Source organism: Muntiacus reevesi, chromosome 22, assembly GCF_963930625.1.
Source record: "Muntiacus reevesi chromosome 22, mMunRee1.1, whole genome shotgun sequence".
In the NCBI taxonomy this organism is placed as follows: domain Eukaryota; kingdom Metazoa; phylum Chordata; class Mammalia; order Artiodactyla; family Cervidae; genus Muntiacus; species Muntiacus reevesi.
The window spans coordinates 42,477,297-42,504,473 of NC_089270.1; the positions used below are offsets into that span (position 1 = coordinate 42,477,297).

The following is a 27,177-nucleotide window of genomic DNA, read 5'->3' on the forward strand; positions in this document are numbered from 1 at the left end:
CTTTGTGACCCTCGGGCTGCAGCGCGCTGGGCTTCCCTGTCCTTCTCCATCTCCCAGAGTTTGCTCAAACTCATGTCCGTTGAGCTGATGGTGCCATCCAACCATCTCATTCTCTGTCACATTTCACTGGCCAAAGCAAGCTGCATGACCACAACTAACCCCAAGCAGGCAGAGAAGCACATTCCTTCCTATTCCCAGTGGAAGAAGACTGGAAACACTTTTTCGTAGAACTAGCAACCACCAAAGTACTCAACACCATCAACTCACTACACCGACCCTGGAATTCTATGCAGGATGATAACTGGTAGAGAAATAAACTTACATATTGACTAAGTCACAGTGTTGGGGATCTCTTATTATAGAGCCTAGCTTTTATACTAAGCAATGAAGGCATATAGATTAATGAATGGACCTATATTTTAGTCAAGGCCACAGCTTCTGGCAGGAGGGACTTTCACAGCTATAAGTCTCTTCAGCGTCCAGTAACCTCTTCCTCTCCTTGATCCATTCTAATCCAAGAGGTAATAACTGTTATCATCCCCCATGTTTCACTTCCTTGTTGGTTCTCTTAATACCCCTGACATCCTTGTAGAGTCCTTTCATTCAGTTCAGTTCAGTAGCTCAGTCGTGTCCGACTCTTTGCGACCCCATGGACCGCAGCACGCAAGGCCTCCCTGTCCATCACCAACTCCCAGATCTTGCTCAAACTCACATCCTTCTCCTAATTACTTCTGATATCTATTTCCTGTCAGTACCCAAACCAATACAATACTCCTCCCTGGACTTATAGCTGTTAGTCAAAATAAGTGATGATGTAAGAAATGGGTAGATGTGAAAATCTCAGAAGGATGGTGATGATGTTTTAGATCAACAGTGAAATAAAAGAGCAAACAGAGATTAGCACCCAGATCTCATAGTGCACGGGAAATCTATCCCCTCTATTGGCATCATCAAGATGGTGAGAAGTCAAGTGGCATGTTAAATACTTGCAACTTTACATTAAAACTGTTCCAGCAAAAGCTATTTGACACACTTATTCAAAAATTAAAGCTTATCCCCAAATATCTCCATTATTCATTTCAAACATCACTGGCTTACCAACTTAATTCCTTAGCTGGAGTTCGACTGAGTTCAGCCAGGAAGCTTTGAATTAGAACTTGGAATTTGCCAGGTTTCTGTTTGAACAAGATTCAAGGCGCCTCCAAAAATTTCACAGGTCACAAAGAGTACAGCTCACAGCCTAACTCATCTGGGGTAAAAGAAGGAAAGAGAAAAAACAGTGAATGGAGAGAGTGTGTGTGAGAGAGAGTGATGGAGTGGGGGGCTAGGGGAAGAGAAGGAGGAAGGTTAACGAGAGAGGGAGGGAGTAAGGAATGAAACTGCCTATCAAATTCACAGTAAGAAAGGTGATTCCTCAAATGAGGAGCTGCCTCTTCCACATTAAAAAATCAAAATACCCTCAATTTGGAGTGCTCCGCAAGGCTAAACAACTAGGAGACCCAGCAGAGAATGCAGCTTTGCTGCCAGACACGTCAGCTTCCTGTGGAGGGATCTGCAGGGGCTGAAGGAAGAGACAGATCAAGGAAAATGACTTTCATCCATAAAGATGTCTGGGATATAAATTCCTCTAAGATCAAACAACACAGTGGAGAAGAAAATGAAAAATATGAGTCCTCATCCATTTATTAAAATATTCACTCTTTCTAATACAAAGCAAACAACGCCAACAAAATCATGCACATTTTGTCAGGATGCTTTAGGCTCCAAGTGAGTGAATATCCAACTGAAATTGTCTTATCAGGCTTTCTATTTTCTCATAGAAGAAAGGTAGGCCTTCGTTTTTTCAGGGAACGGGGAAGATGGCAGACATTCAGACTGAGCATGCGTGCCAAAAGCAACCAACCATCTTTAAAATAAGAACAGGGTCCTGCTTAGGGAAACTGGCAAGGAGAAGCTCCTGTGATACCACAAAAACATCGGTCTGGGCTTCAAGACACCCAAGGAGGCCATCGAGGGCAACTAATTGACAAGAAATGCCCTTTCACAGGTAATGTCTCCATCCGAGGGCAGGTTCTGTCTAGTAACCAAAATGAAGATGAAGAGGACCACTCTCTCATCCTCCCAGACTACCTCCACTACATCGGAAAGCATAACCGCTTTGAGAAGGGTCACAGGAACATGTCTGTGCACCTTTCCCCCTGTTTTAGGGGCGTCCAGATCAGGGACACTTTCACAGAGGGCAACTGCTGGCCCCCGAGCAAGACGGCGCCCTTCCACATGCACAAGATCACCAAGGCTGCAGGCACCAAGAAGCAGGTCCAGAAGTTCTGACACTGGACCCCCTGCCCACTTCTCCAAACAGAACAGTTATTTTCCCAGTCCAAAAAAAAAAAAAAAAAGAAAGAAAAAAAAGTAGGTGACTCTAGGTTTGGCTAATTCGACCACCTAACTAGGCCAGAGTGCTGTGTCCTCCTCTCTGAGTTTCTCTTCTCTTTCTCCTCATGGTTGCAAGATTACTGTTTCAGTTCCAAGCATCACCTCTCACATAACACCGTCCAGACACAGGAAAGGAAAGCCTTGGCTTTCTCTTCAAGTAGCACTCATTTTACTCTTCTAGAAAGAAAAAGCCTTCCCCAGAAGCCCCCAGCAGTCTTCCCCTCGCCCCTCATTGTCTGGAATTTGCACCACATGCCCACTCCACGCTTATAACTAGCAAAGATAAATCAACACTTAGAGCAGACTGGGGCCTAGCAGAAGCTCATTTACCATTTGCCAAATAAATGACAGGTGAATTGAACTGCCAAGGTTGCCTTAGACTAATTACAGTCTGTTTCCTAGAATTCATTTTCCTAGAACACGTTGTTAGGTGGCTGAAGAAAATTTGTATTTTCTTATCAAAGAGGAAGGAAGGGGCTCATCTAGTGGCTTAGTGGTAAAGAATCTGCCTGCCAATGAGGGGACATGGGTTCAATCCCTGGTCTGGGAAGATCCCACACGCCTCAGAGCAGCTAAGCCCACTCGCCACAACCACTGAGCCCATATACCGCAACTACTGAGCCTGCACCCCAGAGCCTGTGCTCCGTAAGAAGAGGAGCCTTTGCAATGAGAAACCCATGCACAGCCACTATTCATAGAGTAGGCTCTGCTAGCCGCAACTAGAGAAAAGCCGGTGCAGCAGTGAAGACCCAGCACAGACAAAAATAAATAAATAAAATTATTTTTAAAAGAAATGAGGCAGGAATGGATTTTGAGCAGTCAGCAAACAGCATGTGCCACATTAAGCCATTTATTTTTTTTTAATTAATTATTTCTTGGCTGTGCTGGATCTTCGTCGCTTTGGACGAGCATTCTCTAGTTGCAGCAAGCTGGGTCTGCTCTCCCCTGCTGCGCTCCAGCTTCTCATTGCAGAGATTTCTCCTGTTGTGGAGCACAGGCTCCAGGTGCTCGATCGTCAGTAGCTGCCGCACACAAGCTCAGTAGCTGAGGCTCACAGGCTCTAGAGTACAGGCTCCGTACTTGTGGCACATGGGTCTTATTGCTCTGTGGCATGTGGAATCTTCCTGGACCGGGGATTGAACCCATGTCCCCTGCACTGACATGCAGATTCTTATTCACTGTGCCACCAGAGAAGTCCAAGTCATTTCTTTTCTTTCTTCGTTTTTTTTTTTTTTGGTCAAATCAAGTGGCTTGTGGGATCTTAGTTCCTCTATCAGGGATTGAACTCAGGGCCCTGGCAGTGAAAGTGCCAGGTCCTAACTAGTGGACCACCAGGGAATTCCCACACCATTTCTTTTTTAAGCAGAGAAAAACAGCAACCCAAGAAAGAGGTTATTACTCTCTAATAGTTACTTTAGAAAAAAAACGTTCTTTGGATTTAAACAAATTGTTCATACAAGGGAGTAGTATCTTATTAGGGGAGAGGTTACCATGTTCTAGAGAGAAATGAACTTTTTTCTTCCCCAGCTGAGACATCAGTTCCTTTAGGATATTCTCTGCCCACACCGAAAGGTTGTTGCGGAACAATAAGACGCCGGGATTCTTGGCCTCTGGAGGGGACAAATTCAATCCGGGGCCAGAGATGAGGCTGGATTGCTCAGAGCTTTTGTGTAATAAAGTTTTATTAACGTATAAAGGAGATAGAGAAAGCTTCTAACATAGGCATCAGAAGGGGGCAGAAAGAGTACCCTCCTACTAGTTTTCAGCTGGATGGTATATAGTCACTCGCAGTCTGTTAGTGAAAGAAAGGAATGTCTTAAAACTCAGAATGGCACCAGGCCCCTCATCCATAAATTGCATTTTGCGATAATCCTGGCACCAGACAATTCATCCCAGGCCATAAAATGATTGATTTGAATCTTGTAGAAGGGCAGATTACCAAATAAATAGTTTCATTTACATAGATTAGGGGAACAATATCTGAGTATAACATACTGGTCTGTCAAGTAGGTTCTGAGCCGTTTGGCAGAACTTACAGAGTCTGGGGTAAATGCATAGCACATTAACATAGCTTAAGACAAACATTTCCATAAGAAAAATGTATTGGTTAACTCAAGGTTTTGAGAATAGTTAGCTTCAGGTGAAACCAGGTGTCATGGCAACACAGTATTTTAAGAGAAACCTCCTTTTAAATTTGTACAGAGAACGGAAAAAAATATGGCTAGTTTGTTTCCTCCTGCTGCTTAAGAGAGATAAAAATGTCTGGCACTTGCAGTCTATTTCCTCTGTTTGGAGACCCCTGGCCTTCCTGCCTGTTACCCTCTCAATGCCCAGTCTGGGTTAGGTGTCTTTCCCGTGTATTATCAAAAGCACTCTTTACCTCCCCACAGCATAGCACTTGCCACACCAGGTCGTACGTCACTGTCGTCCCCTGCTGTGGAGACTGTGTGTGTTCACTAAACTCTTTCCTTTGTTTTCCATGCGCTCAGCTATGTTTCCCAACCTCCCCTGCAGTCGGGTGTGGCCATCCGACTCAGTCTGGTCAATGTGGCATGGGTGAAGTGATGTTTGCACTTCCAGGCTTGGCCTTATCATGATAACTACCCATGCAGGCTCCTAAACTCTCTTTCGGATCTGCTGGCTGAATGGAGAGGATTCTGTAGACATAAAAGAATGTGGAAGGAGCCTTGGACCCAGAAAGACCACATGGAGCAGAACACCTGTCTTCATGCTTGAAGAATCCAGTTTTTTTGCATGTGTGCTAAGCCACTGAGAATTAGCTGTTTGTTTGTGTGCTTTTGTTAGTGAAGTCATCCCACCCTGACTAACACAGTTCCATATTAGAATGAAAACCTCTTGAGAATAGAAATTTCCTCTCTCTTTTCCACCAGGTATCCCTTGCTTTGGGTAGACTCTGGCAGTTGGTGATGGACAGGGAGGCCTGGTATGTTGTGGATCATGGGGTCGCAGAGTTGGACACGACTGAGCGACTGAACTGAACTGATTCATTGCTTTAGTATAGTGCCTATGGCACAACAGGCACTTAACGCATTTTTTTTCATTATACTGGGAAATATTTCACTCTTTGTCCTCTTCCTTTGTTCTTTGAAATAACCAACTCTCTGACTCTCCCTGGTTTAATCACGGCCACATAAAGGAATTCCTTCAACAGCAGCTTTTTACCCCAAGGAAGCAGAGATGACAAGTGGCTGACTTTTTTTTTTTTTTTTTTTTTTGCTGTTACTCTGCCCCCAATACCCCATTCTATTTCTGCTCCTCCTTCAAAATCTTAAACATTTTTTTAATGAAATAAATCTAACTGTCTCAACATTTGTCAAGTACCTGAGTGAGTGTTAGTCAATCAGTTGTGTCCAACTCTTTGTGACCCCACCGACTGTAGCCTGCCAGGCTCCTCTGTCCATGTAATTCTCCAGGCAAGAATACTGAAGCGGGTCACCATGCCCTCCTCCAGGGGATCTTCCCAACCCAGGAATCAAACCTAGGTCTTCTGCATTATAGGCAGATTCTTTACCATCTGAGCCACCAGGGAAGCGTCAAATACCTACTATGTTCCAAAATAGCTTTAACTTTGCAGTGATGTATCAGTAATTTTTGATATCTCCTTACAGCTCTACACTGAAACTAACAGTAAATCCTTTTAAAAGAGGACTGGAGTCACCTGTGTTGATTGTCCTCCCTGGCAATGAGGAAGTGAGGAAAGAAGCTGATTCTCATATGTAAACTCTGCATTGCGAAGATGACACCCGGGGGCAAAATGAAAGGCAGAAGCTTTCCCCCAATTTTTATGTGTTTATAAAGAATACTCAACAAAGCATTTAAGAATCAAAAAGATCAGTGTCAACAAGGTGCTCTGATGTACAATGAGTCAGAAATATTCTTGCTATTACCCCCAGCACACATTACATGCAAGTATTGCTGAACCTCTAACCAATGTTTTGGAGTAGTATTTGAAACACCAGTGATATCACCTGGGGTATCTTTTTAGAAAAATATTTGTTTATTTATTTGGCTGCGCTGGGTCTTAGTTGTGGCACACAGGATCTTCAGTCTTCGTTGCAGCATGCAAACTCTTTAGTTGCAGCACATGGGATCTAGTTCCCTGACCAGGGATCGAACCCATGCCCGCTGCATTGGGAGTACCAAGTCTTAACCACTGGACCACCAGGGAAATCCCTGGGGGTAACTCTTTAAAATTGCAGATTATGAATTTTTAATTAGCTTTCCTCCCAGTAAAGTTCGAGGGACATTGCTACTTAGCCTGTTTTAAAAAAAAAAAAATCACCCATTTTCAACACACAAACTGGAAACAACTTTAGCATCTCCCATTCTGTCAAATCCCTTTCCCTTTTATTAATAACTAGCTAATGTCCCTGCTAGGAAACCACCCCAAAATAGCTGCAGGATTTTCTTCCTGCTGCATTGGTTGGGGTGGGATAGTCACAGGTGCCCTCCATGGCCTCTGCGTATTATTCTTCTTTCATCACTCAACTGCAAAGCATGGCCAGTTCATATCCCACAGATCATGGCAAATTTATGCAACCAGGAACTTGGCTCAGGTTAAGGTATTTACTGATTTTCTTTTCATCTCAAAAACACCCACTGGAGTTCTCAATGTTAGTGAATGTGTCAAATGATACGGCCACCTCTGAAAAATTGTTTGATAGTATCCACTAAAGTTAAAACATATCTTCTGTTTAACTAAAGATAGTTAAACCTATTTTCTGAACCATTGGTGGGAAAGTTCTTTACCTCTAGCGCCACCTGGGAAGCCCCATAAATACTGTATCAGTTCAGTTCAGTCGCTCAGTTGTTTCTGACTCTTTGCAACCCCATGAACCACAGCATGCCAGGTCTCCCTGTCCATCACCAACTCCCGGAGTTTACTTAAACTCACGTCCATCGAGTCGGTGATGCCATCCAGCCATCTCATCCTCTGTTGTCCCCTTCTCCTCCTGTACTGTATAGATTGTTGCAAATACAATGTAAATGATATGTAAATAGCTGCTTACAAATGGCAAATTCAAGTTTTGCTTTTTGGAACTCTGGAATTTTTTCTCAAATATCTTTTGATCCATGGTTTGTTGATTCTGTGGATGTGGAACCCTGGGGTTCAGAGTTCTGACTATATTTACCCACTTCACCTACCACCAGGTGGGTTACTAGCTAAAACCTCATTGCCCTTCTGTAGCCAAATGTAGCTGTTGCTGATCCTTTCTTCATGTCTCTTTGAAATCTTCTTTCTTTTTTTTTTTTTTTTGCCCATTTCCATCTTTTTCACAAATTGGCTTCAGCTTCTAGTACCTTGATTGGTGGATTTAAACAGGGTCTATGACCAACCTAGACAGCATATTAAAAAGCAGAAACATTACTTTGTCAACAAAGGTCCATCTGGTCAAGGCTATGGTTTTTCCAGTGGTCATGTATGTATGTGAGAGTTGGACTCTGAAGAAAGCTGAGCTCCAAAGAATTGATGCTTTTGAACTGTGGTGTTGGAGAAGACTCTTGAGTCCCTTGGACTGCAAGGAGATCCAACCAGTCCATCCTAAAGGAGATCAGTCCTGGGTGTTCATTGGAGGGACTGATGCTGAAGCTGAAACTCCAATATTTTGGCCACCTCATGTGAAGAGCTGACTCATTTGAGAAGACCCTGATGCTGGGAAAGATTGAGGGCAGGAGAAGGAGGAGACAACAGAGGATAAGATGGTTGGATGGCATCACTGATTCAATGGACATGGGTTTGGGTGGACTCTGAGAGTTAGTGATGGACAGGGAGGCCTGGAGTGCTGCGGTTCATGGGATCGCGAAGAGCTGGACATGACTGAGTGACTGAACTGAACTGAACTGAACTTGTGGTTTGGGACACAGTCCACATAGGTTTGCCAAACAGAATGAATGTCGTACAAAAGCAGCTTGGTGAACTGCTGGCAATGGTGGGTTTAGGACACTAAAAGCTAAGGTTCTGGGAAGCCAAGATGAAGATGGTTAAATAAACTATTACAGTTAGATAAGAAATACAAAACAGAGCAAATAGGCCCATGAAAGTCCCCACATTTCTAGCTCCTTTCATCTTAGATTTTTGCTCAGAACTTCACAAACTATAAAATTCAGGTTTTTCAGGGCAAAAGCGCCAACCCATTTGGACAGAATTCAACTTTTGCTCCAAAGGGAACAAATGATTCTCTGCCCACAGTTGAGTCATAGCAAACTAATCCAAACTAAGAAAAAACTTCAAAGCATCAAATACCCCTCTTTAAATTACTGAACATTCTGAGTCACCCACGGAAAGGAAAATAATGGTGAATTAGGAGAAACTAAGGGACCTTCTTGACTTGGAGGAGGAGTCTGTCCTTGAGGACAAGCAGCTATCTTTGCTGATTAATGTTAATGGAAAGAAGATAGGGCATGAGAGTGGTCACTTCTTGAAGGAACCCAACTTGCTAAGAAGTCACAATGCTCTGGGCTTCTTACGTGGCTCAGTGGTGAAGAGTCTGCCTTCCAATGCAGGAGACACTGGAGACATGGGTTTGATCCCTGGGTGGGGAAGATCCCCTGGAGGAGGACATGGCAACCTACTCCAGTATTCTTGCCTAGGAGATCCCATGGACAGAGGAGCCTGACTGGCTACAGTCCACGGGGTCACAAAGAGTTGGATATGACTTGACGACAGAACATGCATGCATGTTTGATGCTCTAGGCTGGTGGTTCTCAACCTTGGCTGCATGTTGGATTTCATATGGTGCCCTAAAAACCACTGAGGTCTGGATTCTACCCTAGAGACTCTGATTTAATTGGTCTGGGCTGTGGCCTGAGCATCAAGATTTTTAAAATCTCCCACATGATTTCAATGTGCTGCCAAGGTTGAAAACCACTGACCTAAGTTCCAGAACCCAGCAGGGAACTTAGCAGGCTACCAAACATTCAGTAAATACTTGTTACCATTGGTCATAGTAATTTTAAAAAAGAATTTTTATTGAGATAAAATTCACATAACATAAAATTCACCATTTTTTAAAAATTTTATTTATTTTTAATTGGAGGGTAATGCTTTATAAAATTGAGTTGGTTTCTGCCATATATCAATAGTCACTATTTTAAAGTATTTAATTCATGGGATTTTAGTATACTCACAGAGTTGTGTGACCAGCACTATTATATAATATCAGAACATTTTCATCACTGTAGACTCTATTAACAGACAGCCCCTATTCCGCCTTCCTTAAAACCCCTGGCAACCATTTAATCTGTTTTTTCTCTTTATAAATTTACCTATTCTGGACATTTCACATAAATGGAATCATACAGTACGTGGCCTTGGTGTCCGGCTTTTTCAGTTAGTGTAATGTCGTCAGGGCTCATTCATGTTGTTGTATGTATCAGAGCTTCATTCCTTTCTATGACTTAATAACATTCCATGGGTATACATTCATCAGTTGATGGACATGTACATTATTTCCAATTAATATGGAAATTGCTGCTTCAATCATTCATGTACAAGTTTTTTTTTGTGTGTGTGTGAATGTATATTTTCGTTTCTCATGGGTGAATACGCAGTTAGACACGGCATGACTGAGTCACACGGTAAATCTGTATTTACCTTTTGGAGGAACTGCCAAACTGTGTCCACAGTGGCTGCACCATTTTATACGTCATCATGTGAGGATTCCAGTTTTTCCATATTGTTGGCAACATTTATTGTTCTCCATTTAAAATGACATATAGTGCCTATGAAGTGGTACTCATTGTGATTTTGATTTGCATTTTCCTGGTGACTAACTTGCTGAGCATTTTTCATAAACTTATCGGTCATTTGAATACCTTCTCTAGAGAAATGTCTGTCTAAATCCTTTGCCTATTTTTAAAATGGGTTATTTGTTTTTGTTTTTTAATTGTTGAGCTGTAAGAGCTTTTTATATATTTTGGCTGTTGGATCTTTATTCCATATATGGTTTTAGAAATATTTTCTCCTACTCTAAGGATTGTCTTTTCACTTTCTCAATAGTGTCCTCTGATGCATAAAAGTTTTTAGATGAAGTCCAATTTACCTATTTTTCTTTGATTACTTGTGTATTTGGTATCATATCTAAGTGACACTAATTTTGATAAATATAGCCATTTTTCTCTCTTTAGCTAGGGCAGGCAGCATCTGAGATGGCTCCAAATCCCGATGCTGGAGATTCATGCCCTTGTGGAATCCCCTACCCCTGACTGGGTTAGACCCCACGACAAAAGCGATGGGGTGTCACTTCCAAGATTGGGTGACAGAAAGACTGCTGCTTGCTCTGTTTTGCTCACTCTTACTCTGAGGGATCCTGCTGCCCTGTGGAGAGGCCCACACTCCAAGAACTGAGGGAGGTTTCCAGTCAACAGCCAGCCTGGAGCTAGGCACCCACCTAAGCTGCACCCAGATTCCAGACCCACAGAAACTGAGGTAACAAACGCTTATTATTTGAAGGCACTGAGTTGTAGGGTAGTTTATCACACAACAGTAGATAACTCATATGATGACTTTCCGCAAAGGCAACACAAGGAAAAACGATCAACTAGACTAAGGCCCTGGCAGCCAAGCGCTCTTGCCTCTGAAGTGCTCAGTCGCTTCAGCCACATCCGACTCTTTGTGACCCCATGGACTGAAGCCTGCCAGGCTCGTCTGTCCATGGGATTCTCCAGGCAAAAATACCGGAGTGGGTTGCCATTTCCTACCCCGGGGCATCTTCCCAACCCTGGGATTGGACCCACTTCTGTTGTATCTCCTGCATTGGCAGGAGGGTTCTTTACCACTAGCACAACCTGGCCACTGGAATTCAGGTGCTTAAGCAAATGGTATTCATTGAGCCAGCACAGCACAAGTTGTTTTATTTACTAAAGGGATTTCCAGCCATATATATGTACATATATATATATAATTTATATTTAATATAACATGCTCAGTCGCTCAGTCATGTCTAGCTCTTTGTGACCCCCATGGACTGTAGCCCACCAGGCAAGAATACTTGAGTGGGTTGCCATTTCCTTCTCCAGGGGATCTTCCCAACCCAGGGATCAAGCCTGTGCTTCCCATATTGGCACACGGATTCCTTACCACTGAACCACCTGGGAAGCCCTTAATATAACATACACTATATGTTATATTATATATTAATATATTAAATGTAAAGTAATATATTTATTAATGAATTAAGCATATGTTCATAATATATTAATGCACTGTGTATTAATATAATACATTAAATTTAATACAACATGTAAATAGATGTGCATATTAATATATGCTATGTAATAAAAATAAAATATAAATAACTAATTTTAGATCAGTAGTACCCATATTTCCAAAACACTCATTCAAAGCACCTCAACCAGTTTATCTCTTCCCATCTTCCTCTTACCCACAACTGTTTGCAGTACCTTCAAATTGGTATGAGGTTACAGAATACAAGTAGTCATAATATCTGTCTAAACACAAAAAGGTTAGGCAAATAACTTCATTATCCAAGTAATATGCAATATAAATAAAGGGACCATATAATACATTCCCAAGACAGTCTTGATTTCAAATCTCCTTTTTCATGTTAATCACATTAAGAAAACAGTTTGCCACATATATACCACAAGGTCAAACAGCAACCATTTAAAATCTATGCAAGTTTAAATAATTCAATTGCATCTCAATTAAATTACTCCATTTGCACCAATAATTGGGAGCTACAAGGGTTGAGTTAATGAAACAAGAATAGAGGTTTGGTAATTAATAAATCAGTCATAGACCATCTGCTTTTTTTTAAATTTGGCTTTCCCAGGTCTAAGTTGCAGCATGCAGAATCTTTAGTTGCCGCATGCGGGATCTAGTTCCCTGACCAGGGGTTGAACCCCAGCACCCCACAGTGGGAGCGCAAAGTTTTAACCACTGGACCACCAGGGAAGTCTCAGTCATAGATCATCTTCAAAAGCCCAGAAAGTTTCAAAATAGCAGCAACCTAAGAGTTCCTGTTTATGAACTTAACTGTGTCTAAACAAGGATATTAAGCAGAGAGAAAAGCCACAGCAGGGTCAGGTCTAACTCAGATCCCAGACAGAAGGGTTGTTTTGCTTCCAGGAGCTGAGCAGCTGGCCAGAGGAAAGCGAGAGAGAACCTTTGGTATTCCTGCCCTGGCCAATGCGGTCATTCTTTTCATCTTTTCTCATCAGGAGTCCGCTTTGTTGTCCAGTCCTGGTATAAAATATTTATTCCATAAAAGCACATAACTGTCTTGTCTGAAGATTATAAGGGGTCTTTTCCTTCACTTTCTGCTCCTTTGTCCATTGCACTCCTTGATGCTTGAGGATCATGGAGAACAATTAGAAAAGCAAAGCAAGGAATTAGAACCATCTGAGTCACTCAGTAAAATTAATTTACCTTTTTTAGAATCTGTGACTTATTAGAGGATATTAAAAAGCTTGGTGAGGTACACCCAAATCCCCCAAACACAGACTAAATGCAGCTCATTTCAATACAGTAAACATGGAGGGGATGGCCCCCAGGTGGCAGACACGGGGCTGGGCCCGGGGGTTAGGGATGAATGAGGCCTGGACCACTCTCACTGGACAGGCTGCTCAGCACCCAGCCTCCACATTTCATACAAATAGCCAATCATTATGTTGTACAACTGAAACTAATATAACTCTAGATGTCAGTTACATCTCAATAAAATTTCTTAAATTGATATAGTTGAAAAAAAAGTTAATGGCCTTGACAAGTTTCAGGGTTTTGAGGGGTAGGGGGCATGGAGAATTCCTTCAGCCCTAGGTGGTGGAAGCAGGAGAGGAGAAGAGTTTGGAGCAGAAAAGCACTTATTCCCCTTTGTCTATCATCACGGTACCTCCCAGGGGGAGGCACCCAGGGCCCTGGGACTCCAGCCCACACTGCCAAAACCCTGGGAAGCTAAATACCACTAAATATGCACAGCGGCAGGGGCTTCCGTGGTGACTCAGATGGTAATGAGTCTGCCTGCAGTGCAGGAGACCTGGGTTCGATTCCTGGGTCAGGAAGATACCCTGGCGAAGGGAATGGCAACCCACTCCAGTATTCTTGCCTAGAGAATTACATGGACAGAGGGCTACAGTCCGTGGGATCACAACGAGTCAGACACGACTGAGTGACTTCCACTTTCACACACAGCGGCAGGCTCCCTAAGGAGTTGATCAGAAAATGACTAAAGCTGTCATCAGACAACTCACAAAAAAGAAAGTGGATGTGTTCACACAATGCCCTTTCCGCAGATGCAGGGCCTACCAATGCTGGACAAAGTTACAAACCTTTGGGCTGGTTTCTGAGACCCCTTCCCCTTCCATTTCTCGCCCTAGTCTCCCGTGGTGGCGGGGGGGTGGGGGTGGGTGTTGCTGTGGTCTGTTCCTTCCTCCCTCTCACTTTCTTCCATCAAAAATTATTTGTCTGGTGTCTCATTCCTTCAGGGTTTGCTCTCTGCCAAGTATCAGGCAGACGTCATCTAAGAGCATCACCAAAGAGCACATTTACATTTTAAGACAGGCCTCTGGTGCCTCATCTTAGAGAAGTATTCGATGTGAGGTTGCTGGGGAAGCACTGTGGCGTTTAGGGGCAGGAAACGCAATGTAGTAAGGTTTCCACCCCTTCCCTCCCCCGCCATAGTAATATAGTTGTTACAATCACCATCCTCTTAATGATTTGGACTCAAGCCTTTCCATCTGATGAAAAACAGTTTTAAAAATCCACCTGATCTGGTGGACTGTGTTCAGAGGTATGCAGTGTCTGCAAAGGTGGCCAAAAATGTAATTGCTGGCAATGACTAGGAAGGGAAATCTTAGGGTTTAGTAGCCAGGATGTGACCATCACTGCCCCACAGAAGCAATTCAGAGCTTGCTTCAAAGTTGGGCAAGCTCAAAGGAAAAACAACCAGAGGTCGTCAGGAGCACACCTTCTCACTCCACAGGCGCTGGGGCGGACATAGGAAAACCAGTCACGCTATCAGACAGCCTAAAATACATTAACAGAGATGAGCCTCCATGCAAATAAAATATGTGGCCAAATAATATTTTCAAATATGGATTTCTTCCTTTTCGTCTCTGTAGGGCTCCTTTCCCTTCCTTCCATCACAGCGGGCTCTGGCCTCATTGCCTTGAGGAAGGGTTTCTCAGGGGAGAAAACATATAGTTTGAAAGTATTTTTGCTTCTTGTTCCAAAAACTTAATCGTTTAGAGAATCCTGGGGGTGGAGGACATTGCAGAAAAAATTAAGAAAGAGAATCCATGTCATCTCCAGACTGGAAGGTGTTTTTAACAGGTGGGAGTCAAGAGGAAAAAATGAGAGGTGGTGGATTCCAGGAGCAGAAAAGGTCTGTGCCTGCCTTTGCAGCAGGCTTCCCAGGTGGCGCTAGTGGTAAAGAATCTGCCTGGCCTCCATCCCTGAGTCAGGAAGATCCCCTGGAGGAGAGGCCTGGAGAGTCCCATGGATAGAGGAGCCTGGTGGGCTACAATCTACAGGGTCGCAAAGAGTCGGACACGACTGAAGCGACTTCGCACACAGCACTACTGTGTGTTACAGTCACGACTTTGCGCACAGTCACAACTCAGGCAAACAATCCCAGAGGGAAGACGGCTGTGTCGAGACAGACAGGATCAGAGGCAGCCCTGCCAAAGACTCCCACACGCCAGTCACAAGGGAAACCAGCGGAAAGCGGAAAGCCTTGTAAGGAGCTTGTGGAGAGAGATGACATGTCTAAGCAGTAACCTGCACGGGCCAAGGTCCAAAGGATCCTCCCCACCTCACCCCATCCCCACCACTCAGCGTCTTGGCATTCAGAGGTTCCTGGAACCCCAGAAAGATGGGTGGCTGTTTTTCCACCTTCTCAGCATAGTAAGGCTTGAGGTCAGAAAGCAAGCTGAGTTAGAATAAAGACCTGGGGTTGTGTTTGTTTCATAGACCTGAGTTTATGCCCAGGATTCAAGGCAGAGAAGGTGGTGAGTGGCCAGAGCGGGGAGTGGGTATGTGGTTCCAGGGCTGGAGGAGACTGAGGTCTGATTGTGAGAATGAGTGTGAATTCTCCAGCATTATGGAGTTTCTACTGCAGAGAAAGGGTTACAGAACTGGTTCTCCCCTGAGCAAAAGCTGTGTTCTGATGAAGTGAGATCGCTGATCAACAAGATACTGACAGAAAAGCACTTTGCTAAACACCTTCAAATATGTTTGCTGATACAGTGACTCCTGTAGTGAGAATTGCAAAGATACAGAGTTTTCTTACCAAATCAGTTGAAGAAGATTTGGAACTTATCCTATAAAGGGTAAAATTTGTTCCTCTGAATAGATTGATTCAATGTTCATAACAGTCACCCAAATGAGAAAGCTCCTTTTGGTAATGGGAGCAAGACATTCTATTGCTCTCATTTTGTTCTTAATCCTTATGCCCTTGCAAAATAAACAATGCACCTTTAGGCAAAGTAAACAAAGAACTGGAAGCATGTTTTAGCCTTGAGGATTCAAGATTTCCCTAAGGCTCAGCCATCTCTTTAACTGCCAATTTACCTCTTTTCTTTAATGAACATACTTTATTAACTGGGGGTCAGTTTTGCATTTTCAGATAAATTGATCAAAGTGCAGAGTTCCCATATACTTCCTCACCGCTACTCCCCACCCCCCCAATTTCTCCTGCTAAGTTCAGTCATGTCCAACTCTTTGCAACCCCAAGCACTGTAGCCTGCCAGGCTCCTCTGTCTATGGAATTCTCCAGGCAAGAATACTGGCATGGGTAGCCATTCCCTTCTCCAGGGGATCTCCCTGACCCAGGGATCAAACCCAGGTCTCCTGCATTGCAGGCAGATTGTTTACTGTCTGAGTCACCAGGGAAACCCAATATCTTTTATTAATGTGGTACAATTGTTACAACTGATGAGCCAGTACTGATACACTATTATTAAGTAAAGTCCACTGTTTAAATTAGGGTTCTGTGTTGTGTAGCCTACAGATTTTGACAAATACATAATAATACACATCCACTGTTACAATATCATGCAGAATAGCTTCATTCCCCTAAAAATCCCCTGTGCTCCATCAGTTTGTCCTTCCTCCCTTCCCCTCCCAAAACTGTCTACCACTCCAATTGACTTTTATCATTAACACAACTCTAGAGAAAATAAGGACCTCGTAAATGTCAGCACTATTTACATAGGTTTAAATTAAGTCCCCATCTTTGCCAGTAGGCAAGCTTGTATTTTGTCTATAGTTGAAATAACTGTACTATTTTGAATTCTAATTGTTTTCAGTCAACATTATTTCAGAGATCTATTGCCATGTGCAAGCAGAGTTCACATACTTATCATCTCTAATCTTGTCATAATTTTAAAGATGAATTATTTCATAGTTGCCACGATTTTGCAGGATTAATTGCCCTACAGTTTTTAGATGTTTGTTCAATTTCTAGCTCTTCTACATAAATACTTGCCATTGAATCAGTTTGATTCTTTACTCATGAACTAAATGAGGTCTTAATTTTTGTCCATATTTTACTCAAGGAACAAGCTTTTGTAGTTCTTTCATAGGTCAAGCTCATTTCCCAAAGGAATAGTGTATGAGGAGTTCATTCCTAGAGTACAAAAATCTGTAGCTATTGCAGCACATTTTTACTTTTATGCTCCTTTTAATTTTTAAGCACTATTTAAAATTTTTCCCACAGGGCTATCTCTTAATGTGTGCTAAGTCACTTCAGTCATGTCCAACTCTTTGCAAACCTATGGACTGTAGCCCGCCAAGCTCTCCTGTCCATGGGATTCTCCAGTCAAGGATACTGGAATGGGTTCCCATGCTCTCCTCTAGGGGATCTTTTCAACCCAAGGATCAAACCCACGTCTCATGTCTCCTGCATCGGCAAGAGGGTTCTTTGCCACTAGCGCTGCCTGGGAAGCCTTAATAGCATGGTATTAATTTGGTTGATGGCCTTATAAATACAATTTATCATATATAACTTTCATTCTGTAGTTTTTGACTTATAGCTGTATTTTCCAAGGCTTAGTTTTAGCAATATCCTGACTTGAATAGTATTTGATAGGATTTATAAAGCCTTTCAAATTATAGCAATAGCAAATGTCAGAATAGTCTCAAAGAGTCACACACCGCTGAGCAACTGAACATGCAGGCACGTCAGGATAACAATATAATTCATGCTAAAATGACAAATAGGATTCCAGATGTCTTCAAGTAACCATAGTTCTGCTGACGCTGAGGATGAAGAGGACTACAGCTTGCCAGCTAACAGGACTCTGCCAGGTGCTGGCAGCAAGAGAGAACAGTTCACAAGTCACTTCCTTAGGCAGCAAGGCAGTATTTCTATATCATACCACCATTGTTGGGACCTGGAGTTGATACAAAGATTTTTTTAAACTGAAGATTTAGCAGTTTTAAGATTTAAGTTTGAGATTCAGCAGATGCGGAAAGAAACCTTCTCAGAGCTTCCCTTATCTGACTAAAAACAGTAGCTTCTGGGAAATGAGGCTGCCATAAATCCCCTCTGTGGCTCTGAAGGCAGAAAGAGTACTGCACCTGCATAAACAAACATTATTACAAACGTCTTATCCCATTTGTTCTTCTAAAAATCCACATGTCTTTCCTAAGGAAACCCTTTCTCCTCCCTCCCTTGTTCCTGCTAAGTCTATAAACCTCTAATTTAAACCATTTAAAGAACTGCTTCTTTTGTTGGTTTTCATATGCAAACAAATAAACCCTTTTCTCTTGTTAATCTCTCTTGTGTTAATCTCTCTTTAATTCACAGGCTCACAGATGCTAAACCTCACAGAGTAGAGAAGTTTTTCCTTTCTAACATTTTAGATTCACAAGAATCAAATTTGCTTACCATGCAATTCTGCAGCTGAATGCAGCCATCTGAATTTCATATACGCCTTAAAAACATTAGAAGTCTGTTTTGTTCCTTTCAAGCTGCAACTCATTTTATCTGCTCACCAAAAAAACATTTTTGTGTGTGTGTGGAATGTAATCTTTTTAATGATTTTAAGAAAATTGATGTGTTACTTTTTTATTTTTTAAGAAAATTTACATTATACTAGTTTCAAGTTGTTGTTGTTCATTAAGTTCTGTCCCAGTCTTCCTGACTTCACGGAGTGCAGCACACCAGGCGCCTCTGTCCTCCACTATCTCCTGGAGTTTGCTCGGATTCATGTCCACTGAGTCGGTGATGCCATCCAACCATCTCATCCTCTGTCGTCCCCTTCTACTTTCGCCTTCAGTCTTTCCCAGCATCAGGGTCTTTTCCAAGGAGTCAGCTCTTCGAACCAGGTAGCTGAAATATTGGAGTTTCAGCTTCAGCATCAGTCCTTCCAATGAACACCCAGGACTGATCTCCTTTAGGATGAACTGGTTGGATCTCCTTGCCGCTCAAGGGACTCTCAGGAGTCTTCTCCAACACCACAGTTCAAAAGCATTAATTCTCTGGCACTCAGCCTTCTTTATGGTCCAACTGTTACATCCATACATGACTACCGGAAAAACCATAGCTTTGACTAACCCTATTAGTTGCAAGAGCACATATAATTATTTGATATTTGTATATATTGCAAAATGATCACAATATGTCTATTTAACATCTAAGGATTTTCTTTTTTTCAACATGAAAAACTTCCAAGGAACTAAACAACAGCAACTAATTTAAAGAGGCTTTGTCCTGGCTGTGTAAGAATCAGTCTGATTACTGGGCTATGATTTTCTTTTCCTTGAGAGTTACTTTGCAGAAATAGGAGGCAGGCTGTAGCTGTGGGCTGCCATTTTCCATGCAGTTCTTACAACTTGCTGCTGCAGGAAAAGGCTTTGAAACAGCCATTTTTCAGCTACCTTCTTACATTTGTTTCAGTAATATAGATGCTGAAGAACCCCAGCCTGCCAGCCTTGTCTGCGACTCTGAGGTGCTGCCTAAAACCATCACAATATTGTTAATCAGCTATACCCCAATACAGAGTAAAATGCTGGGAAAAAAAGAACCACTCCATGTGTATCAAACCTATGGAGATGAGTTTTCTTTTTTTTTTTTAACAAGGAAGTTATAGGAGTTTTTAAACATATTTTAGAGATTAATCAGATTAACCCCTTTACAGATATACAATTTACAAATATTTTCTTCCATTCTCTGCTGCTGCTAAGTCACTTCAGTCGTGTCTGACTCTGTGCGACCCCATCCCTGGGATTCTCCAGGCAAGAACACTGAGTGGGTTGCCATTTCCTTCTCCAATGCATGAAAGTGAAAAGTGAGAGTGAAGTCGCTCAGTCGTGTCCGACTCTTCGCCACCCCATGGACTGTAGCCTACCAGGCTCCTCCGTCCACGGGATTTTCCAGGCAAGAGGACTGGAGTGGGGTGCCATTGCCTTCTCCATCCATTCTCTAGATTGCCTTTTTACACAGCTGATTGTTTCTTTTGCTGTGTAGAAGCATTTGAGGCTGAGCTAGTCCCACTTGTTTATTTTTGTTTTATCTTTTTGGAATGAAAATTCATGCCTGGAAGGCTACAGTCCTTGGGGTCACAAAAAGCCGGACATGACTGAGCTATTAACACTTACATCTTACACTGCCTGGTGAACCCATACTATTTCTGTGATCTGTGTAATTTAGAGCCTTGCTACTGAAAGTGGTGGGGTTCTCACACTCAGGAGACAGCATGTGAGGAGATAAACTGTGTCTACCCCCTGCCAAGACCTTAGAATGTGACCATATTTGGAGGTAGGGTCTTTAAAGAGATACATTAAAATGAGGTTATTAGTGTCAGCCCTAATCCTATATGCCAGGTGCCCTTTTAAGGAGTTTGGACACAGACATGCAGAGAGGGCAGACGTGTGAAGGGACAGGGAGAAAGACGGCTGCTGTCTGTAAGGCAAGGAGTGAGGCCTCAGAAGAAACCAACCCTCTGATACCTTGATCTTGGACTTCTAGACTCCAGAACTGTGAGAAGGTAAATTTCTGTTGTCTAAGTCTCCAAGTCTGTGATTCTTTGTTATGGCAGTCCTCAAAAACTAATACGGAGCATTAACATCACCTGGGAGCATCTTAGACGTACTCATTTTCAAGCCCCAAGTCAGACATACCGAATCAGAATCTCTGGGAAGTGAAACCCCAAATCTGTGTTTTAGTAAGTCCTCCGAATGATACCTGTGCAGCCAAAGTTTAAGCAGTACTGATCCGGAGTAGTGTTTCTCAGGTTGTGCACCAGCCATCACCTGGGCGGCTTTGGTAAAAGAGCACTGCCTGGGCCTCACCATGGTGTTCTGGTTCAGCTGGGTGAGGGTCGAATGGGCAGCGGCCGCAAGGGCAGAGCCGGTTTAGATATTTTCTAAAGCTGCCCTGTTGACTCTAAGGGACAGCCTGGGCTGAGCTCTCCAGGTCTAGAGCCTGCTGACGTGGTCTGGAAACCTGCAGAAGAGAGGACTGAGTGTGGGTACTTTGGGTAAACTGAGGCAGCTTACTAACCTCCTAACATAAGAGGCCTCATCAGTAGTGTGTGATCTCAAGAGCAAGACGGATTCCTCCTCTAGAAATCATGACCCATCCCTCTTCTACCTGCAAATCCTCAGTTCCTCTCTATGACTTGGTGTGATGGTTAGTTTAATGTATCAACTTGACTGAGGTGTCCAGACCAAACATTATTTCTAGGTGTGTCTGTGAGGCTGTTTCCAGATGAGATTAACCATTTGAATTGGTGGACTCAGTATATGGCCCTCCTCCAGGTGGCTGAGCTTCATCCCATCCATTGGGGGTCTGAGTAGAACAAAAAAGCAGAAACGGGTGGAATTTGCCCCTTTTTCCCTTGCCTTGTTTCTAGAGCTCAGACATCTCAACTCATCATCTCAAGTCCCCAGACTGAGATTTATATCATCAGCTCCCCTGGGTCTCAGGCCTTCAGACTCCAACTGAATTACGCCACCAACTTGGCTGGGTCTCCAGCTTGCAGATGGAAGACCGTGGGTCTTCTCAGCCTCCATATCTTGTGAGCCAATTTCTCATGATAAACTCCATTTAGATAGATATGAAGAAAGAAGAAGGAAGGAAGGAACAAAGATAGGAAGAAAGAAAGATTTCTTTCTGCTTCTGTTTCTCTAGAAAAACTTGGACAAGCACAAACACCACGGAGTTAACAGCATCTTACTAGATGGGACCAGCCTGATACCAGGATTGAAAGGGGGAAATTCAGGGGTTCTGGACCTGGCGTTATTGCCCTTAGTCTTACATGGACTGGGAATATGCAAGGGTCCTTCAGAACAGCTTAAGGATGTATGTGGCCATTTCTCTGAGGGCTTAGTAAAGCTTATATTCTAAGCTTCCAGGATTCCTGTTTAGGATTTTATAAACTCTGAGGTGTAAATACCTGATTAGATTTGCTGAGCCCTTTCTTCCTGTGTTTGCATTTTAAAAAGGGATAAAGTCTTTAGGTCACGAGAAAACAATTTCTGGAGGTGAAATCATTTTATGTACTACCAAACTGGCAGGAGAAATGGGGGCTGGACTGGAAAATAATGCTACTAATGGTAACTATTACTGAATATTTCTGTCTGCCAATGCAGAAGATGTAAGAGATGTGAGTCCAATCCCTGGGTCAGGAAGATTCCCCGGAGATGGGCATGGCAACTTACTCCAGTGTTCTTGCCTGGAGAATTCCATGGACAGAGGAGCCCGGTGGGCTTTAGTCTGTGGGGTCACAAAGAGCTGGACACGACTGAAACGACTTAGCACTCACATGACTATACGTCGAGCACCTCATCCATCGTCTCATTTAATCCTCACAACAATGCTGGAAGTGAATCGGGAGAACTTGAACCTAAACCATCTGTACCCACACAGTCCACTGTCTGTATTAGCATGACTTTCACCACTGCCTCCAGTAACATGCTTTAGGAAACTCTTGCCCAGGGAGATAAAGCTACACACAATTTTTGCTACTGTCCTAAAAGTACTCTGTGGATCTTATCAGTTCTCAAAAGTTCCTTTAGAAAACTTGCCCTGCTGTGTCTGTTAAGCCCTTGCTCAGTCCTAAACCTATAAATCCCCCTATAAAAGCCCCAAACCTATAAATCCCCCACCACTACCCTCTCTTCACGAGATGCTGCTAAGACTCTTTTGAGGAAGGGATCGCCCTGATCTCAGCGAGCTACAAACTCAGCTTCGCTTTGTCCACCAGTTCCTTCGCGGTGCCCTGTGGAGCAGCATTTGACAGCACCATGCTTATACCCATTTTGCAAATTAGGAAATTGAGGCTTAGTTAATTTATCCAAAGATACAGAGCTAGTAAGTGGTGGGTCCAGGGTTCAAATCCTGCCATTCAGATTCTAGAAAGCACACTCTCAGTCACATCTACACCACCTCTCTTTACATTTGAAATCATGTAATACAGTCACTTATTCTTCCTCTACCAAGGATCAACCAAGAAAAACAAATACAAACTGAAAGAACATGTGCCCTCAGGCTCCTCTCCTCACTGCCTGGGCTGTGTCTCTGCTGACAAAGGTGGTCACAGGCCAGGACTTCCTCAGATAGGTTTCAGAACCCTTTGGAAGAAAGAGGGGAGAGTTAGGTAATGTGGGAAGCTCACTTTGTCAGTGACCAGCGCACTCCTCTGCCTCAATCCACGCAGCTTCACACTAGACAATAGTGTGCATGAGTGCATGCTCAGTCATGTCCGACTCTTTGAGACCCCAAGGACTGAGGCCCACAGGCTCCTCTGTCCACGGGATTTCCCAGGCAGGAGTACTGGAGTAGGTTGCCATTTCCTTCTCCAGAGGATCTTCCTGACCAGGCATCAAACCTACGTCTCCTGCATCTCCTGCATTGGCAGGAGGATTCTTTACCACTGTGCCATCTGGGAAGCCCCAACCTGACAATCATGGGTCACTTAAAAATCACAGAGGAGCCAGAACTTAAAATGTATGGCTCTCTGACCTACGCTATGCTTTAAACTTTGCTGAAGCCAGGACTGTGGTGCTATCCAAGCCCCCGGACACTCCTGCCTGCTGAGATCATTACAGAAAAAGCAGTGTGTTACCTGGGGCCTGTTATTGCTTTCCTTTGATGCCCATCTGCCTCAGCCACCCTTGCCCATTCAGAGAGCACTGCCTGCCCACCACCATCATGTCCCTGGCATCCCAGGGTGAACACACTCCCACTTCACACTGAAGACCAGCAGCTTCTTCCTGCTCCCCACCCCAGAGCCCACTTTCTCTGTCTCCAGCCTGCTGCCAGCCCTGTCTTGCAATGCAAAGTAGGAAGTCCAACGTCCTGGAAATTCCAGCAGACCACGCCTTGGCAAAGGAGACTAGGCAGGCAGATGCCTGCTGCAATGGGCGGGGAAGCTTTCCGACCTGGCGGCACCTCCCAGATGGAGATGAAAACCCAACACAAACTGTGGAAGAACGTGTGCCTTCGGGCTCCATCTCCTTACTGCCTGGGCCGCGTCTCTGCTGTTAAGAGCGGTCACAGGACAGGACCTTAGGAAGCAAGATCCTCTGGGGGAAGTTAGGAAGGTGGGGGGCTCAGCTTTGCCAGTGACCAGTGCACTCGTCTGCCTAAGTTCACGCAGCTTCTTACTGACCCACCAGGAGCCACTTAAGTTCAGGTCTGCTAAGGTTAGATCACATATGTCAACGAAAAGACTTACAACAGCTGGTTGAGGAGAAGTGTGTGCTCACTCACTTAGCAGACCCGAACCAAGGACCTGCTCACAAACTGTGGACATCAGCCCACTGCAATCAGCAACCCCTGTGGCCCTCCGCACCCACCACAGCTTCAGTCTCTTGCTCCACCGGCTTATTACCTGTTTGCTCTCTGTTGCTGAATAACAAATCAACCCCAAACAGGAACTTTAAACAATAACCATTTTCTTTTCTGATAATTCTGTGGATTGGCTGGGCAGTCTTTCTGTTGGTCTTGTGGGCTTGATCACGTGAATGTGTTCAGCAGAGGGCGAGCTGGACGCTGGGATGGGACCTCTCTTTCCAGGAAGTCTCTGAAGGTCTCTCGAGGGTTTCTCTTTACGCTGTTCTGGAGCAGTGATCTAAGAAGGCAAGAGCAGAAGCTATAAGTTTCGCTGGGGCCTTGGAAGTCACTTCTGCCACCTCTTGTCAATCTCAGCAAGTCACAGGGACCCTAGACTCAAGGCGTGGGGGAGTGGACTACACTTCCTGATAGGGGTATTGTGTTTTCACTGGGGGTACAACGAGGAAGTGACTCCATTATCAACAAAGACGCGGGAAGCTTTTTAATATTCACTATTAATAATGACTAAGCAGATAAAGCCTACTTACCATGTACTGGGTACTGGGCTAAGCACTTCACGGGAACCCAGTGATAAACATCTCCCAATGCTCCTGTTTCCATGTGGAGAAGGAGAATTCCCCAGAGAACTCCCTCATTTTGGCCTCACCCACCCCTATTTCCTCCTTCCCATGGGAGCAGTGACTCCTCTGTTGGTGAATCTAGAAGAAGGAGTGCGTTTCTTCTTCCTTGAGATCTCAGAGCCATAAGCAGTGTGCTCTGTCTGCTCTGGGGGCAACTGTGCCTGGAGGAGGGGTATTTAGAAATCCAGTTGGTTCACTAAAATCACTTTCTCCAAACAGCTTAATCGGTGGTAAAGGAGTTATGCTGAACTCCATCTGTCTGGGTTTCTCGACTGTTTCTGAACTACAGCAAGGAAAGGATGGGTGTAATTTATTGGAGATTTTCAAACCTCAACAGCACACACTCTTAGCTCCTTTTCATCGAGAAGTAATTTGTACAAGGTCGCGCAGCTAAGACTCTGTGAAGCCTCATTCCGGAACCAACCACTTTGAACAGAAACAGCACCGCCTTCACCCGCTCTCTCCTAGACTGCAGGGAGCCGTGTAACATTTATGCTCCCATTTTCCTTCCTTCAACCAAGTCCAGGTTAACAAACAAAAGTCAGCTTCTTCTCTGTTTCCACTTGTTCTTCACCTCTTAACAGTCAAGCAGTTGGAACCCAGAGATCAACAGAGGCATCCTGACCTTGGAAAATTCAGTTAGGGTTGACTCAAAACCCTTTCCCACCAGCAGTGTGTTGAAAGTTCTAAGTCTCACCCACTTCCCTGGATTTGGGGTAGGAACACCAGTTTATCTCATTTTACCTTACTTTAGTGGGTATTTCCACCAAATTATGAAATATCTTACCATCTTGTATATGCTATTTCTCCCCTACACCAGCCATGGAATACAGACAAATTACTTGACTTTCCCACTTACTTAGCCCTAAGACCAACCATGTGGGAGGCAAGCAGACCAGGCTGGCGGCGGGCAGTGTTGCGGGAGTTTTGTGCTGCTCAGGCCTCTCAAGCCTCTGTTGAGACCTGTAACTGTCCATCCTTGCTCCCCTTGGACATTCCACTTCATTATGTAAAACTTCAAGCATGTCTAATAGAAGAGAGAATGTTACAGTGAACCCTAAGCTTCCATCACTTAATTTCAACAATCACCGACTCACAACTCATCTATATGTCTCATCCACTCCCATTGGGATTATTGCAAAGCAGACTTTAGCTAGGGCATCCCAAGTGGCACTAGCGGGAAAGAACTCACCTGCCAATGCAGGAGACATAAGAGATGCGGGTTTGATCCTGGTTTGGAAAGCTCCCCTGCAGGAGGGCATGGAAATCCACTCCAGTATTCTTGCCTGGAGAATCCCATGGACAGAGGAGCCTAGTGGGTTGCAAGGAATTGAACATGACTGAATCAACCCAGCACACACACGCAAACTCTAGATACCACTTCATTCACAAATGTCTCAGCTTCCATCTCTAAAAGAACTGCTTTTAAAAGCATGACCAGGACTTCCCTGGTGGCCTCGTGATTAAGAATCTGCCTGCTAATGCAGGGCACACGGGTTCAAGCCCTGGTTTGGGAAAATTCCATCTGCCTCAGAGCAACTAAAGTTTATGCGCCATAACTACTGAAGCCTGTGGGCCCTAGAGTCCGTGCTCCGAAACAAGAGAAGCCAGCACAGGGAGAAGCCTGCATGCCACAGCTAGAGAGGAGCCCCCACTCGCCACAACTAGAGAGGAGCCCCCACTCGCCACAGCTAGAGAGGAGCCCCCACTCGCCACAGCTGGAGAAAGCCCACTCGCAGCAACAAAGACCCAGCACAGCTAAAACATAATATTTTTAAAAAAGCTTTTAGAAGCATAACCACCATATCAATACCCTCCTAAACATAATCAACAGCACTTCTCCAATACCAGCAAGTACCAAAGCAGGATTCCTCGCCTCCTGGTCCTACGTCTCAGCAACACCCAGTCCCAACCACAGCTAGCTGAGATGACTTGCACATGTGTATCTCTGGCAGCTCTCAGGTCTCTACGCTGCCATCCAGACCCAAGGATCACCTACCTGAACGCGGTGGACTGCCTCCCGGGCAGAGCAGGCTCAGTGACTACAGCCCACAGTACTTCTAGGAACTTACAAAGATGGTTTAGTTCTTTTTATATGAGAAGGAAAATATGAATTTTTAGTTTAAAAATAGTCAATATAAAATATAAAAAATATGTTCATCTTTATTTTAATATAGTCATAAAATATAATTTTAATATGGTTTAACTAAGCTTACCTAATGAGAACTTTAATTAAACCTGCATCTTAAAACCAGAGGAGTGAACCACGGAATATTATCAGAGGCAGAATAAAACAGTTTCAACCTTTATCCTGTGTCCTGAAAAATTTCAGGACT

At 43.8% G+C, this 27,177-nt stretch overlaps 1 pseudogene; it reads left to right on the plus strand.

Annotated features, from left to right (window-relative positions):
* Positions 1-1,859: 1,859 nt before the first annotated feature.
* Positions 1,860-2,331, plus strand: LOC136152977 (small ribosomal subunit protein uS17-like; annotated as a pseudogene).
* Positions 2,332-27,177: the final 24,846 nt, after the last annotated feature.